The sequence below is a fragment of the Haliaeetus leucocephalus genome, unplaced genomic scaffold, assembly GCF_000737465.1.
Source record: "Haliaeetus leucocephalus isolate CR32 unplaced genomic scaffold, Haliaeetus_leucocephalus-4.0 Scaffold545, whole genome shotgun sequence".
Lineage (NCBI taxonomy): Eukaryota > Metazoa > Chordata > Aves > Accipitriformes > Accipitridae > Haliaeetus > Haliaeetus leucocephalus.
In genome coordinates, this window is record NW_010972981.1 from 3,825,447 (window position 1) to 3,841,939 (window position 16,493).

Below are 16,493 nucleotides of genomic sequence, written 5' to 3' on the forward strand. Positions count from 1 at the left end.
ATCCTGAATTGCAAAGGGCAACCAGAATTTTTGAAGAGGACAACAAAATTGTTTTGTCTTTGTATCTTTCCAAAAAAGGGGATTTTTCTGTACGTGTGCATCTCTTAAAAAGTTCTTATAACCCACTTAAGTTCTTGTAACCCACTTTAAAACATCTAACAGAGAAGTATCAGATTATGTATTTGAAACAACACAAGGTAGAGTGTTTGTAAAATTTTAATGCTAAAATATTTTAAATACTTTTAAGTCTATTTGATTTCAAAGTTTAATATGGAAAACAAAACCAAACCCAAATAAAATCTCAAAGATATCTTTTGTTGTCCTTTCTGGCAGTCTTCTAGTTCCATGGCTGAGCTTTCCCATATAATTCATTCAGCAATAACCAACCTGGTACTTTTGCCTTTTCTGAACATTAAAATATCAACCATGATGTGTAGCCAGTCTCCCTTTTCTTTAATATTTGACATTCTACATATATATAAAAATAAGTATTATTTATATTTTCATCTTTAAATACTGACATGGCTGAATAGTTAATGTTCATGTGCCATAAAGCAGGTGAACAGCATTACACCCTTATTTACTGTGAAGGAAAGTGTCAGAGTAACTGTCTTTGAGGTCTAACTACCCATTTTATACAAAATGGTGATACAAGCAAGCATCTCCTGGGTGGATATTTGCTGCAAATGACAGGCTTAACATCCATACAACAGTTGAGTAAATGATTTATGTTCCTGAGAAAGGTAGAGCTCAGTTTGGACATTATGCAACTCCTGCACTTTTCATCATGACTGCGTGCACTCATACACAAAGGCTGCTCTGGGATGGCTCCCGCTACAACAGCAAGAATGCAAAACAGATGGGGCAAGAAATGAAAGACATGACTGACAGTTCCTATGCTAGCAGTACAGTCACTAGAATAATCCTGAGTTATCCCTGCTACTGCACTTGTGCTGAACACTGGTGTTAGTGACACAATGAAGAATAGTTTCCTCCCTGACACCAAACCAGAGTGGGAACCTCCCACTTGTAACACTAAATGGAGTTTGCAGGCAATCTTGAGAAAGTATGTACTTAAATCTGGGAACAGAAGGAGAAAGTGAGAAAGCTTTAAGGATATTAAACTTTGTAAATGAAAGAAAAAATATTTCTCAGTTTGTATATGAGTAAAACAATGAAGGAAATAGAATTAAAGAAATGGGGAAAACCAGGAAAGACTCAACCACAGCCTTAAAAAAAATCAACCAACTATTACCAGGCAAATTCTGCCTCTGTGAGAACAGCAGCTCTGGTGAATGGACAAAACAATCCAGTTTCAGCACAAGGTCAGATGGACCTAAATGACCATCTCTGGAAATGTCAAAAGCTTTTAATACAAATAATAAGAATGAATACACTTATTATCTCTAGCACTTAACCATCAGCTCAACTCGGAAACACTGTGCAAATAAATGCATAAAATAAAAGACAATCTGTGATCTGATGGGAGTCTCAAACTCCATATTTTTGAGCACAAAACCTGAGCCTTTAAATGGATACCTTGTGGTGTCAGCTGGCAGTGTCTGCAGTATCACACTATGCCTGTACTGTAAATATCTGAACACAAAGGAAATTTGTTTACCTTAAAGTTTTTTTTCTTCATTAGGAATTCCTCTAGCATAGATGTGATCTAGAAAAATTTACTTCTAGCTTGTTAATTTGAGTTAAGGTTTGCAAAGGTTTACTGTCTATGTATTACTTACATAATTACATAGGTCCACAACCTATGTAGTTACTGAAGATGTATACAGTGCTTTGCAAAACCGAAAGGGACATATTCTTTCCAAATGGGTTTGAAGCCTAAAGCCTTGAGTAAGCAAACAATTTTGCTACTTTTATGCTCACAAAAAAGCTCATGGAATTCAATGTAAACCATATGGGCTTTGCAGTGGTATGGTCAAGGTCAAAAATAAGATGAAATACATGGGAGAAAGTAATATCAGAGGAGTAACTTAGGAGGACAGTATAATTTTTGTACTCACTTCTTGCAGCTAATTGAAAATACTGACACTAAGATCAGGGCAGAGATGAAGGAATTGGTTTATCTTCTCACAGTATGAGGAAACAGCATGGAAGGTTTTCGCTCTCAGTGGCTGCAGTCAGTTTATTCTGCAGCTATTGCAGTTCACTGTCATGACCTCCTGATCAGTACTACAGTTTTCAATGTGATTTTTCATGAGTAAAGGACTACGTAATACAGAGAAAACATGTTGCACACTGGGTCTATGCTGAGTCAGTGTTTAATACCCAATGAAACACTAGAAGTGTTAATTAAGATGAAATATTGTAATAATTTCTGTGAATTAAGTAGCTATTTGCCCAGTTTGAAACAGGTTGAGAAAAAAGATGTAGCCATTAAGAAGCTAATTAATCTAAGATAGATTAAAATTTATTTATTATATAGTAAGAGATTCTTATCGTATTATCAGTCTTCAAAATGGCTGTTCATGAAAAGGTGAAGAGCCATGAAGCACCAACACACCGAGAAAGATGGACTGATGCTGCTTCCTTCAAACTTCTAAATAATAATAACTCTTAGCCTTGTGGTGGTTTAAACCCAGCTGTCAACTAAGCACCACGCAGCCGCTTGCTCACTCACTCCTCCCCTGCCCCGGTGGGATGGGGAAGGGAACTGGAAAAAAGTAAAACTCGTGGATTGAGATAACAACAGTTTAATAACCGAAATAAAATATAATAATACTAATAACAACAAGAACAACAACAATAATAATAATAATAATGGACGATAACAACAGGAAAGAGAAATAAAACCCAGTAAAGACAAGTGATGCACAACGCAATTGCTCACCACCTGCTGACTGACGCCCAGTCAGTCCCTGAGCAGCGATCCACCCCGCTGGCCAACTCCCCCATTTATATACTGAGCATGACGTTCTATGGTATGGAATATCCCTTTGGCTGGTTCGGGTCAGCTGTCCTGGCCATGGTCCCTCCCAGTTTCTTGTGCACTTCCTTGCTGGCAGAGCATGGGAAACTGAAAAATCCTTGACTTAAGATAAGCACTACTTAGCAACACCTAAAACATCAGTGTGTTATCAACGTTTATTCTCATACTAAATCCAAAACACAGCACTGTACCAGCTACCAGGAAGAAAATACACTATATCCCAGCTGAAACCAGGACAAGCGTGCAAAGAGATATTCAGAAGAAGCTGAATTTTCCAAACTTTTCTTGTTTGGTTTTTTTTTTTTTTAATAATTGGTTGATTAGAGAATTCATAGCTGTTATCCCTAACCCAATCAACCACAAACTCCTCTGGGCGAAGTGTGAAGGTTCTTCAAATTCAGGTTAGTTAACTGGTGCTGCTTGCTCTTGGTTTTGATAATTTGTTCCTCTGCAATGAAAATTAAACTGTGAGATGCACTTTTCCACAGAATTCACTGTGGGGGTGTCCTAGAACTCATCTCCATACGACACCACCTGGAATTGTGGGCAATTTTCCCAAGAGGTGCTCACGCTTCACAAAACGCTCTGTAACTGGAGCATGGCTTACATATTATCATATCTAGGCATATCTATGCTGTACTGATATGTGTGCTGCATACATCTGTTGGGCATACTAGACATCCTTTAGAAGCGACTGCTATTTAGCATGATTTATATCTGTAGTTGCAAGTGATAAATGCACCAATGGCTTAAACCTCTGATTTACAGATATTTAAACTAGAGAACTGTAACTCTACAATTTTATTAATGAAAGTTTAATATGGAGAGTACCATGCATACACATGGTCAGTACAACTGTTTTCTGAATTGCTACTTTTAAAAATCGTATTTGGCCAAAAGCATCCAGATCATTGTTATGTGTGTGACCTATGTCACTCCAATATCACAATGTTCACAGGCTGATGTAGATCTGACACTGCTCTTACAAAAAAATACATAACGAAGCACAAAAATTTTTCCTCATTAAATAAAAAAATAATATAACAGACTTTAAAAGATAAGGAAAAAGGATGCATTAGAATATAAAAGTTATTATTTACAAATTACAAGTTACAAGTGACTTATAAATGACCATACATTCCTGATCATATACATCTATACCCAGACTATCTTAACTCTTTATGTATTTGCTTTTTTCAGACATATGATCCCTGCTTTAGAAAGACAGTATATATATATTGCCCTGTTGTTACAGAGGTAGGTGAGACTACCCCAGGAAAGGCTATCAAGGCAACGGATTTTTGCAGGAGTTTTTGGAGGCAAAATATCCCTAAGCGTGATTGTTTTCTTTGCAAATTCTTTGTAGTCAGCATGAAGGTGAGGGCAGGTAGGCCACTTTTTGCTGGTGTAGGAGATAAATCAGATAGTCTGCCTTGCATCCCCACTAAGTGCATGAGATGGACTGTGCTGTGGCTGCTCTTCCCCCAAAGTTTTGCTCACCTTTCCTGCCTGCATCAAATGCCCTCTCTTCAAAGCAGCACTCTCCTGCCTTGCCTCCTGCCTCATTGTTGCCTTTTTGTAATGGGATTTGGGTGATAAATGTCAAGGTAGAAGGCACAGTCATCTGAGTACTTGAAAGCTTTTGGGGCAGGTAATCATCCTATTCGATAAGAAGTTCAAAAACTAGAAACAATTCTCCCAACAAATTCTCCCTTTGCTGTCAGTGAAAGAGAAAAGTCACCTGTAAAACTACCTCTTTTTCCCTCCATGTTTTTTTCTATTTTTAATTTTTTTCTTTCTCAATGTCTCCGTCTATTTGGCAAAGACAGCAGATGAGCTTCCACTGTTTAAGTCTCACTCCACTTTTTAGTCAGCAGTATTTACAATCCACTGCCCACATCCAGTGCCTTGGCAATACAGCTAAGCTCCCAGGAAGCAGTGCTGGAATTTGGATTTTGTTCACCTACAGGATCTTAAGTCTTCCATGAAAATGGGAAAAATGCCTAAGTTGTATTAGTTCTGACTGTGATCTTTTTGGAAGAGGGTTAGTATAAAACCTGAAAGCCAAGATGCACAGGTCATTTTCCTAAACCTAAAATTTTGGTAGGAAGTGACAAAGATTCTGAAAACCAAAAAACCGAAACGCATGAAGTGTTTTCTTGGCATAACGGTTTACGCTCAGTTTCAGCCGTACGATGGAATTTCTCCCAGGGCCTTAAGGGCTGGCAGCCCAACTAAACTGTTAATGGTTCCGCACAGATGGAGGGGCAAGGGAGACAAAATGAAGTGCCGATTTCATATTCACAGTTCAGGACTTGTGGAAGAGAGCCAAATCAGAGTACATATTCCTTCTGTGTAGTGAGTCTGGGAATGAAATAAAATGATGTACAACATAAATATTTATAAGTCTCAGCCTCAGTTCTTTGGAAACACCTGCCGGGGAACTGTGTGAGTTGTCAGTAGGCTACTCCACAGATCATCAGGATTTTTGCCAAGCCAGGAAAACATTCTTGCTAATCTCCTTTGTCTGCACATATGTATTTTTAGTGACTGCCCCTAACTTTCTGTTTTTCATTGCAAAATATACCTATCAGCTCCATGGACTACTAAAGCCCCATAAATCACACCAGACCTGCTACAAGGAGAAGCCATGAAGCTACTGAGCTGAAAAAATGCATAGCAGCATTTAAAGGACTACCTTGAAACACTCATTCAAGAGTCAGATTGCTCTCCTTCACTTTAAATTCTCTTGTACCTACTGTTTTAAACCAGCCTCCCAATGGGAGATGCAAATTAGGAGCTGGTAGCCACACTTCTCTACCAATAAATTAGAGGTCAGTGTCAATCGGGAAGTCTGGAGGCCAAGGTACTTGAACATGGATTAAAAATGAAGGACAAAGAACAAGTGATCCTGTCAAAACCAGTAACTACAGTAGGGCATTTGTGGGATTGGCAAATGGAAAAGGATGAAAGAAGAGAAGAAAAAGCTAATATCACAGGAGAGAAGAAATGGTAGAGAAGTGTCAAAATACAAAAAATATAAAACAGAGAAACGGCCATGCTTTTGTCCTTACAGTCTTCATTAAATTTCCCAAATACAGCTTTATTATTCAGACCATGCCTTCCCATGACGTACACGCAGCTTTTCAACCTGAAAAACTACTTATGATATGAACAGTTTCTATGCAAATGTTTAATGCAAACTTTATTTAAAACTGTTATAAACATCTCCAGGAGCATAAACACTGAAAATTACACAGAGTTTCTTCAGTGCAAAGCTTGAAAATGTACTAATTTTTCCACAGCACTTTCTTGATTTAATACCACTTAACAGACTTGCAGACACACTCCCAGAGCATGTGTAAAATGGAGCTGGTCCCCTATGACAGGAAACATATTTATACCAGATCACTTGCTCGCTTTAGAAAAATCTCACTTGAAGTGGACCATGTGAGCAAATGAGAGAATGCACAATGAACCAGATTTGTTTGATTGCTACTTGGAACTATGCACTTTCCTTCACCTTTTCCCCTTCTGTTGTTTATGAGTATAGAAGTTTTTAACTAACTAATATATATACAAATGATCACACAATAAAGCACATCAACAGAAAATTACTTTGTGGGGATCTAGGAAGGAGACAGATTAGGAGGAATAGGTTTTTAATTTAGAGGAGAGAGCAGTGGAAAGGAAAATAATACTTGAAGAAGAATGCAGTAGATAGTGCAGAGAACTTTAAAAAAAAGAAAATAAAAATCTGCCCAGTACAATAGTTTTAAGTCATGCTCTTACTATCCTAAGCAATAAAATAGTTGTACATTTTTCTTAATGAAATTCCTAATTTACTATTGCTTAAAGGGATTTTACAACTGAAATAAAAATGCTAAACTACAGAATTTAACAGCTAACTGCTTTTGTATGTAATATTTTCTAACAGACTCAAGACCCAGTGTGTAAGTAGGAATCAAAAGAGATAAAAGAACTATTTTTTTTTTTCATTGGGCTTTGATTCAAACATGTTTGTATAGCTTTAATGGAATTACAGCTTCTTTCAAAGAAACAAGAAGCAAACAAACTCTGGGCCAAAGAAAATCTCTATGTGGCTCAAGAATGCTTTATTTCATATTCAGGAAGGACACTCAACTTAGGAAAAGTCATACTGGCTATGTCTATTCACAAGCAATTTGGCGCAACAGAAATAGATTGGCAGATGAAAGCAAGTGATGCTGAGGAACCTGAGATCTTGCAGGTGGCTTATGGATACAGAGACTGAAGAATAAGTGTGCTTTATCACAGCCTAAGCAAGGTGGATACTTCAGTAGCAATGAAATGGGCCCTAACACTGGGCAGACTGGTCTGGACATCTCAACAGTGGTGTCCCTGGTCAGTGAAGAACCTGAAGGGCTGGCACCAGGGACGGGGGGAGAGACCCTCCGAGCAGTCCCTCGCTTACAGGGCTGGTAGGCTCAGCGTGGCAGGCATGGCAGCATGAAGCTGTAAAGAAAACCTGTTTAAAGAGGTTGAATTACTAATTGTGATTGAATAGTGATAACAAACTGAGTTTTGCAATGGAGGAAAACGAAGATGCTTCAGTCAAAATGAAGGATCAGTTCTAACCAGGGGACTGAAAACCAGCGATATGCAGTACCTGTGCTGTGGAATATGAAAGCAGAGAGAGAAAAATACTGTTGTAAAAAGGCTAGAGAGAGCAACTGAAGACAAAAAGATGAGTCTATTAAAAGTGAGTGACAGATGATGGAAAGAAATCAAATGAGTGATATGAGTTGAGCTAGAATGAAAAAGAAGGGTTCAGCAGAGAAAGGAAAGAGAGAGCAAAAGTAAAAATGTTAAAGAGGAGTTAAGAATTAGAATGAAAAAGTAAATAGGGAGATACTAAAAACGTTGAGAGACCTTTCAAATATTTATTACCTCCACATTTAGCTTCTTATCTTAACGGTGTGTATGGTGTATGTGAACACGTACAATGCTGGACTCGGGTGTGCTTACATTTGCCAGAGGGCCAGCAGCTGGAGTCAGACTGGGGGCGCGGGCACCCCTGGCCTGCGGAGTCAGCTGCTGGAGCCACTGGGGTCTCTGTGCCACCCACTGGAGCAGGTGAGGGTCTCGGCTGCAGCCGCTGGGCTGGGGATGGTGTGTGTCCTGAAAACCAGCTCCTGAGGGGTCCAATGTGAGTGAGGGGCTCAGCGCCGGGGGCTGGAGTGGGACCACAGGTCATAGCCCACGTGCCTGGTTCCGGCTGCTGGGGGGCGAGTGTCCGGGTCTGCCCCAAATCATGTGTGAGGGGTGTGTTATAACATCCTTTAATAAGCACGTCTGTACTTTATAGAGAAAAGTCTTTTCATACTCATTAGGACAATTAGAGAAGCCCAGAAAGAGATGCTTTTAAGGAATAATTTGTGAAGTATACCTTCATAGTGTTCACACTATTATCCAATTATTCTGAGTGGAAATAATTAACCTGCAGTGCTCTAGGCTGTCACTGTAATGTGGTTTTTAAATTCTTTATACGAATTTAGTTCTTAGGAGAGATGTCTCACTGAGAGCTCACACAACTTTGACAAAACGGTGAAATGAAACCAGCGCACTTTTCAATTCTGCTGAACTAGCCCCAAGGGAGTCCGCCCTGACCTAGATCGTTCGGGAGTAGGTCACTTCCAAATGCACTTTCAAAGTCAACAGCAAATTTTCCAGAGTTCAGTAGGATTTGTCTGGAGCTTAAGTTCTATATTCCATACTTTGATTCCTAACATTTTTCTGCAAATTTTAGTGGTTTGCATAAAGCTCATTTTGATTTCGGGTGATGGTGATGTTACACCACCTCTGTACAGAAGGCACTGAGCCCTTCTGAAACACTGATGGTTTTCAGTTGTTAAGCTGCCAGTCTTGACATAAAGTACCCTACTTTCCATGGTGATCTGTATCCTGCTCCATAAAAATAACCTTTTTGAACAAGTTGGAAAAGGGGCACAACAAAGTAATGAAGAATACACTTTTCTTTTTTGCAAAGAGATTTGAAGAAACAAAAAATAGTGCCATTCATTAAATGCTTCATTAAAAATATTATAAAGAAATAGAAGAAAAGAGTATCAGTCCTTCCCATTGATCAACTACCCTTAAAACCAAGTGTAACATGACGTTTACATTTACATTTCCTCGGTGCAGAGTTGAGTTATTATAAATTACTTAATGTAGCTAGATGCAGTGCAGTATTCCTACTAACAAAGTAGTAAGAGTAGTGTTTTATTTCAAAAGTGTTCTGGTTTCCTTAAGAGTGATGCAGCTACTCTTGTAGCTTTTACAACTGTGTGTACAGTTCCAGCCTGAATGCCACTCTAAGCACACAACAGATGACAGTCTTAACAAGCACTAAGGTAATTAAAAATACGTAGTATGTGCATATGATGAATTTTAGAGGCTGGGTAAGTGTGACGGATTTGCGATTAGGCTGGCTAGAAGTAACAAATACATTCTTGTAAATCCCAGCCTCTGTAAGGATCGGTGTGTAATTTGTTACACAAATGTTGTGCCAAAATGCAGAACTTCTACTCAATCTTCTAGTCCATCTTGACTACAGTTGCATTCTGAGACTATAATTAATCTCAGATAGGTTTAAGAATTAATGATCTGGATAGCACTGTTGAAATACTGTCAATTTTTCACTAGTGTTCTAAAAGTTATAATTAAAGAAGCCACTTTGAAGCAACAAATTCTCCTTAGTGGTGAATATGAGAACTTAACTGATAAAAATTTCATGTACAGTTTAAAGGCTTATCAAAATTCAGGAATCACATGTTTGCAAATATGTAAAATACTAGGATACGTTTGCACCATTTTGAAAGAATGTTTAAATAATTTACAAAGTACAAAAAATGCAAAATTTCTTCCTCTTAGTAAAACTAAGTCTGTGATTCAATGGCAGACCTCAGCTCCTTGTGCTGAGGGGTCCCTGACCAGTCCCCACTTCCCTGACACCGATTCTCATCACAGCATCATGCTGCTTAAGAACAGCCCTTTCCTTTGCAAACCTGGTTCTATTTCCTGATGCAGCTGACAGCACATCTCTGCAAATAATTTTGTCTGCATGCCTGGAACAGTGATGTATTTGGGTGCGATGAGAACGAATGGCTAACCTGGGAAAGTGGGAGCTTCTTAGGCCTACGTTGCTGCTGAAGTACACATAGTGCTGAACCATGATCTTATTTTCTACATCACAGAACTGGGGAGAAGGTGCAGAATGATATTCAATATTGAAGGAAGACAAAAATTGTTTTCCTGCTAATCCTTGCAAAAGAAAGAAGTTGAGATATTCCAAGCTATTTTCTGAGATTATAAATGGCATTTATTGTCAGCTTTGCTCATGAGTGTTTTGAAAGGCATCTATTCTATTTCAGCTGAAGGATATCATGTATAGCAAACCCATGAAATTATTAACTAACAGCAGCCTGAAAAATGTTAGATGATTATACACTGTCATAACAATGAGATTTATCTAACACAAGCTATATGTATGAAAAAAAAATCCAAAAATCTATTTCTGATAGTTTTTCTATGAATCACAACATTTAAAAGGCTGGTTAATTCACAGAGCATTATGAAGACAATTGGAGCAAAGTCCTTTTGTTTTCATCAGCCAAAACCCCCAATAAAATTAGTTGCCTGAACAAGGAGATAGGAAATCTGGCTTACAAAGGAACTTTGAAACCTTTGCACAAAAACATTAGGAAAAAGATTTCAACCGATCACCGGCTTTCCATCCTGATGCTTTGCTAACCGTTGCAAAGGACCTAAGGAAGGAATAACACTGAAACATTGAAGAAAGGTCACTTACTGAATAAGAGTAAACCTTTACTTTTTGGACAGATTTTTAAAGATGCTTTTCTCTATGAACCAACACTTGCACGCACAGGCACACACACAAACACTGACTGCAGCATGCTGATGCTGATTACAAGTCTTCCCTGTGGCAATTCAGGCTGCAAGATAAAACAAATAAACTGCTGCAGCAGGTGGGGATGTTTGATTACATCCTCCTGGTTTTGTAACTATTAAAACATGTAGCTTTCTGTGGTTGCAGGGCTTTTCAGTTGCTAGTGCTCAATTTCTTCTCTTTTGCCTGCAGCTTCCATTTCTCCTTATAAGCGTCATATTACAGGTCTCACTCGCTGTACATTTATTATGTTCCTAGTATAGTGAGTACTTCCTGCAGTCTGTTCAAAATCTGCAACTAAGATTTTCTTACCTTGACATAAATGTATCACCCTGACATAAACTTATGGCTTGCTGCTCTGTAGCCATTATAAACATCTCTCTTAAACGTCCCTTCCCATGTCCCTCCTCCAGCAGCAATATTCCCTTCTTGCCTTATGGAAACTCCACAATCGAACTGTATCTAATTCATTTAGTCCAGTTACCTCAATATAAGGTTGCTGTCTATCTTTGTTCCCCTGGTGATCTCAGCTTTTCATCACCCAGTTCTCCGAATTTCTAGCGAAGACTTTCACTCTTTCTACTCACATCACTGCATGCACAAGGAAATGAGAACTGGACTATGTTCTTCTTTAGCCATCCCTTTAAACTCTTCTATTTGTCTACTGATCTACAGCTAGATTGAATTTTTACACAGAAACATGGAGAACTGTGAATGGCATGAATAAAGGCATTCAAAGAATGCATTGCTTTGTATTTTATTTGTCTTTTATTTCTGCTTTTATCAGTGGCACCTCATCTATCTACTGGTTGCTTAGGTCCCACTATGTATGGAAGGACAAAGACATTAATTTATCTTTGCACAATACCTACTGCAATAAATCCAGACTGGCTCTGATCCTTAGGCAATAATCTCACACAGAATGTTTATAAATAACAAAATATATTTAAAAAACTCAAAACAATTACAAGAAAGAACAAATGAAAGACTAGCGGCAGCTACTGAACAGGAAGAAGTGCTTGATTTTAACTTCAGCCAAAGAGCCTTTGCAGTGCTCTGTCATGAGCTACATGGAGCAAACTCTTATATTGAGCCTGACAGAGCTTTCATCTGTGAAGGAAGAACATGTGCTGGGACCTATCCTAATCCTTGTGCTTTGAGTCAGTTGTTTCCAAACAAGTCATAATTTGTTGATGAGGATACTGTATCTCATTTTAATCCTGCTTACTTTGTGTCTATCAGAAGAAATACATCTGACTTTTGAACTTGAGAGACCCTGGTATAAATCAGTTGTAACTTATTTGCAATACATAAAATCCCCAAGTCTTTTTCATTCCCTACTACTAAATGTTTTTCCATTTAGTGTTGAAAATTTTCAGTTAAACCAGAGTAAAGTAACCATGTGCAATATAACACATATCAGCTTGTATTAAAAGGAGCAACCAAAGGAACGCCAATTTACAAGTGAATAAATGTGGGGGAGAGAGAGTAGGTAGGAAGATCAGTGGGTATTGCAATGCTAGCACACAGGAAACAACAAGAAACAAGCTTCTAGGAGAGAAACCCCCTGCCCCGAAAGGTCCTGTCACTAATGTGTTGCAAAGTCCCATTAGAGCAAGTGTTATTGATTTGGGAGTTCTTGCCAGGGCAAATCTGTTCAGTTCAGAGATTCCCCAAGGGTCCTGACAAACCACACTCTTGCCATACTACAATAAATTGTCCTACTGGGTACTGGTTTTTAGCAGGCCTAAAAGCAAGCAAATCCACTTGCTGTTTTCTTTTACAGAAGGCTCTGATAGGTTTTGGTGTTTTTTTTAGTCTTCTTTTCCAGACCACTTCCACTGTTGGCTGCAATTAAATAAAATACCTTGGACTTTTTTATTATTCTAGTTTGACTATTGTCCTCATGCTGCTCTATTCTCTTCTGACAGCCCGTTCACACATGGATCTGGGGCACAGCTGGAAATGGTTGCCAAGGATAAACTGAAATTCCTTTTGAGTTCCTCAAGACTTCTTAAAATTCTTCATTTCCCAGTGGAACACAAAGAAGCCACATTTTAAAGAAAGTAGTAATTTCAGGTTGTTTCTTCATAGTGCTCACAACATGTCACTTCCGACTAGAAGCCACAGATAACTCTTTGAAGTGTGAAATATAGCGACTCAGCAATAACTCCCAGACAATGTAAGCAAGGCAGACACAATAAAGTAGGGAAACAACAAAACTCATTATGGATTCTTATACACACATGCACAAACCCAAATAGCACATCTGTCTAATGTCAGCTGCTAGAGAGAGGAACCTTATGGTCTAAAATGCTTTCTGCAAAACTAAATGGGTTTTGATGCTCAGTTTAAAACCAAATGAGCAGATAGAGATACAACCATAGTCATACATGGATAAATATATGTAGTTACATAAATTCTCATAAAAATACTTACGTTATACTAAAAAATCCAGAATGAATAAATTTATTTTTTATTTTTACATTTTTAAGTAGTAGACTTTCTAATTAAGACACAAATAAATATTATATGTAGATATGCAAATCTGTAGTAATTTCTTAAAAAGAACCAAATAAAAAGAAAAGTTTATACAGCCCTTGGCATATAATTCTCACTTTATGTTTGAATAAAGCACTCAATTTTTCTGGTCTAAAGTAAATCCAAGCAGGAGAAGTAGTACTGCATTTCTTATTATGTCCCTTAGCTGTTCATGCACAAAATAAAAAGTAATTTATTTCTAAGAAGGTTACAAGATGCTTAATAGCTAGGTGGAGAAAACCTCTTGATTGTTGTTTAAAACTATGGAAGCAAGATGTGAGTAACAGTAAGCTGTTCAATTTGCAAGCTTTTTGCTTGTGGAATTTAACTCCAAGAAATATCTGAACATAATAAATAGTTCATTGTAGGTCTTGTTTTACATAGAATATGGGATGATTTTAACTCAATGGAACAAATCCTTAATTCTGTTGAACAAAATCCACATTCAAGAAGATTTATACGTGATTATAAGCCATTTGCTTTAGTGTTCTGTAGTGATAGACAGTCATCAAACTATGGTTAATTACTATTAATGTAGAGCACGGAATATGTGAATGCCAATTCTTGTGTAAAAGTTCTGTAACTAGAAAAGCACATAAGCAAATGCTTAACAATCCAAAGCCAAATCAGTAATACAAGCTTTTCTACTTTGTGACCCAATACAGAAAACGATAAAATAACAGGTATTATGGATCTATGTAAAGTAAAATGGATGAGATGTGTTTTTTAGAAATGAGTTAAAAGAAAAGCAATGGTTTGGCAAACCAGAGCACAGGAACTGTACTATGGATAGCGTATGTAGGTTCTGAAAAGATACAGAGACAGCTTTGGAAGAGAAACTCTATATCTAGTGTCAATTGTTAAAGATTGGGAAGCAGAATTAAAGCAGTAAGATAACAGAGTGGGAAATTATTTGCATAGAATGTATCTTTCATTTATAGTCTTGAACATGTATTGCCAAAATTATATAGATCAGAATTTTTAATACAGGGCACCACCGATACTTACATGAGGACCAATAATTCTCACTTTGTCTAATAGGAATTAAAAGAGTACAACTCGGTGATGCAGTATATACTGAAAGAAGTAGTAGCAAGGGAAGGGTCCAATTTTAATTCCTTCTAAAAAGCCTATGCACATCCAATTAATTTAATTTTATTCACAGACAGTACAAATTTAAAAGAGAAATCCAGAATTTATCAGAAGTCCTTGCCACTAATATGGAAGAATGCTCTTGATTCAGCCAGTAATTTCCCAACTACAGCATTTCTGCAAAAGTTTCCATATCTTTTTGTAACAGGCTGCAACAGAACAGCTTTTCTATCTGGCTGGCTTTATTCACTTTTAAAGAAAAGAACCCTCCTAAGTATTTCTTTTGAATGAAAAAAAATTTATATTAAAATGGGCATAAAAACACCAGCTGGTATTTTCTAAAGAATGCATAATTCAACAGTTTTCAAAGGTCTACTAGGAGATAGCGAACAAAGTGTTGCTGGTGACCTATAGAACTAGGACACAGGGGAAACTGACAGAAATTAGATTTGTTTTAAAAGGAGCAGGAATTGTCTCAGAGATTATTTCTGATACGAGTTTCTAATGATGATTTTTGTGATTTACATGTACATTCTCTTATTAAGAAAAAAAAAATCATCTCTCCCCTGGTTCTACTGTCCTCAGAAATAAGAAAAAAACAATAAAAATAGTGATACAAACCACAGAGTAAACATTCTGAAATAGTTAAAATATTATTTTCAACAAAACAAGCAGGACTTTTTATACATAAGTGTGATTTTTTTAATTGATGCTGCTACTCTAAACATAGGGTGTTACACCAGAAGTGTTTGCATGAAAGTCTGATCCTGTGAGTAGGACAGAAACCTCCCAGAAAATGCCTGTTTTGCTGACTTGTGTCACAAGGAGTCTTATTACCCAGCTCAGAAAAGTGGAGTAGCACTCTCTTTTGTTTTTTTCCCAGATCACTTCAGATTAGGGAAAACACATTTAGGGGAATTGGCACTCTGGACAGTCAAACCCATTTGAGTGGCTGCACTCCACTGGACAAGTGAGGCTTGTATCATTCTGTCTGCAATTACCTGTAAAGGAAATCTGATCCTGAAAGTTCAGGAAATTACTGAGGTTCAGGAAGTGGGCTGTCTGTAACAATTTCCATCTGTAAGAATTCTCCTAATAAAAGAGCTTGAACTGACTGAGAAAAAAAGATACCTAATAAACATCTTACGGCAATCTTTTTGGTAGCTGTTTGGAATAAATAATCAATGATAGCTATATCAGTGCTAGCTAACTAAGTTTTGGTGGTTTTTTTTTTAATTCTGTAGATATTTGATATTACTTTCCCCTGAGTGATTTAACAAGGGTTTGGGTTTTTTTCAGTGTCACTCCTATTTAAAATTACTGATTTTTATTTTTTTTTTTCACTCTTTAATCCTTGTAACTAAAAACTGTAATGCTTTTGCCATATATAGCACTAGTATTGGACAACTTCACATACTTGTGAGCTAAATTAAAAAAAAAAAAAAAAAAAGGAGAGAACAGGATAAAGAGCATTGAGAAAGCAGCCTGATCACTGATCGGTCAGTGTTTCAGAATCAATAACCAATTTACTATAGCACTTTATTACAGTATAGCTTAATGAGTTCTTGAGATCAAACCTGGTTATTTTTCAAGGTGCAATATACCCCAAATTAACATCTACCATTTCTCTTTCTTTCCTTGAGTAACCAGTAACACAGCTGTTACGGCAGTTAATTCAGAAATAAAATCTCATTACTCAAGGATATATATATAAGGATATATATCCTCAGACATGTTAGCAAAATAATATTGAAACTGTTTACACTAATGTTTATTATTGAGACTGAGCTAATAGATCTGGGAGGACAATAATCTCCCCAGAGTGACAAATGGCTGTGAGAAAGCTGTGGATAATAATCTCTCCTGCTGGCAAAGCAGTAGCTGGAAGTGATTAAGCCTTTAGGGTCCTACTGATGTCAGGGTTGTTACAGTTTCTTTTGTCAGGCAGGAAAACTATCTAATAAA

At 37.4% G+C, this 16,493-nt stretch overlaps 1 protein-coding gene across 6 annotated transcripts in view; it reads right to left on the reverse strand.

The window, feature by feature from the left end:
• Window positions 1-16,493, reverse strand: part of KCNIP4 (Kv channel interacting protein 4) — a 459,791-nt gene that overhangs the window by 59,517 nt on the left and 383,781 nt on the right. The gene's annotated exons all lie outside the window — the stretch shown is intronic.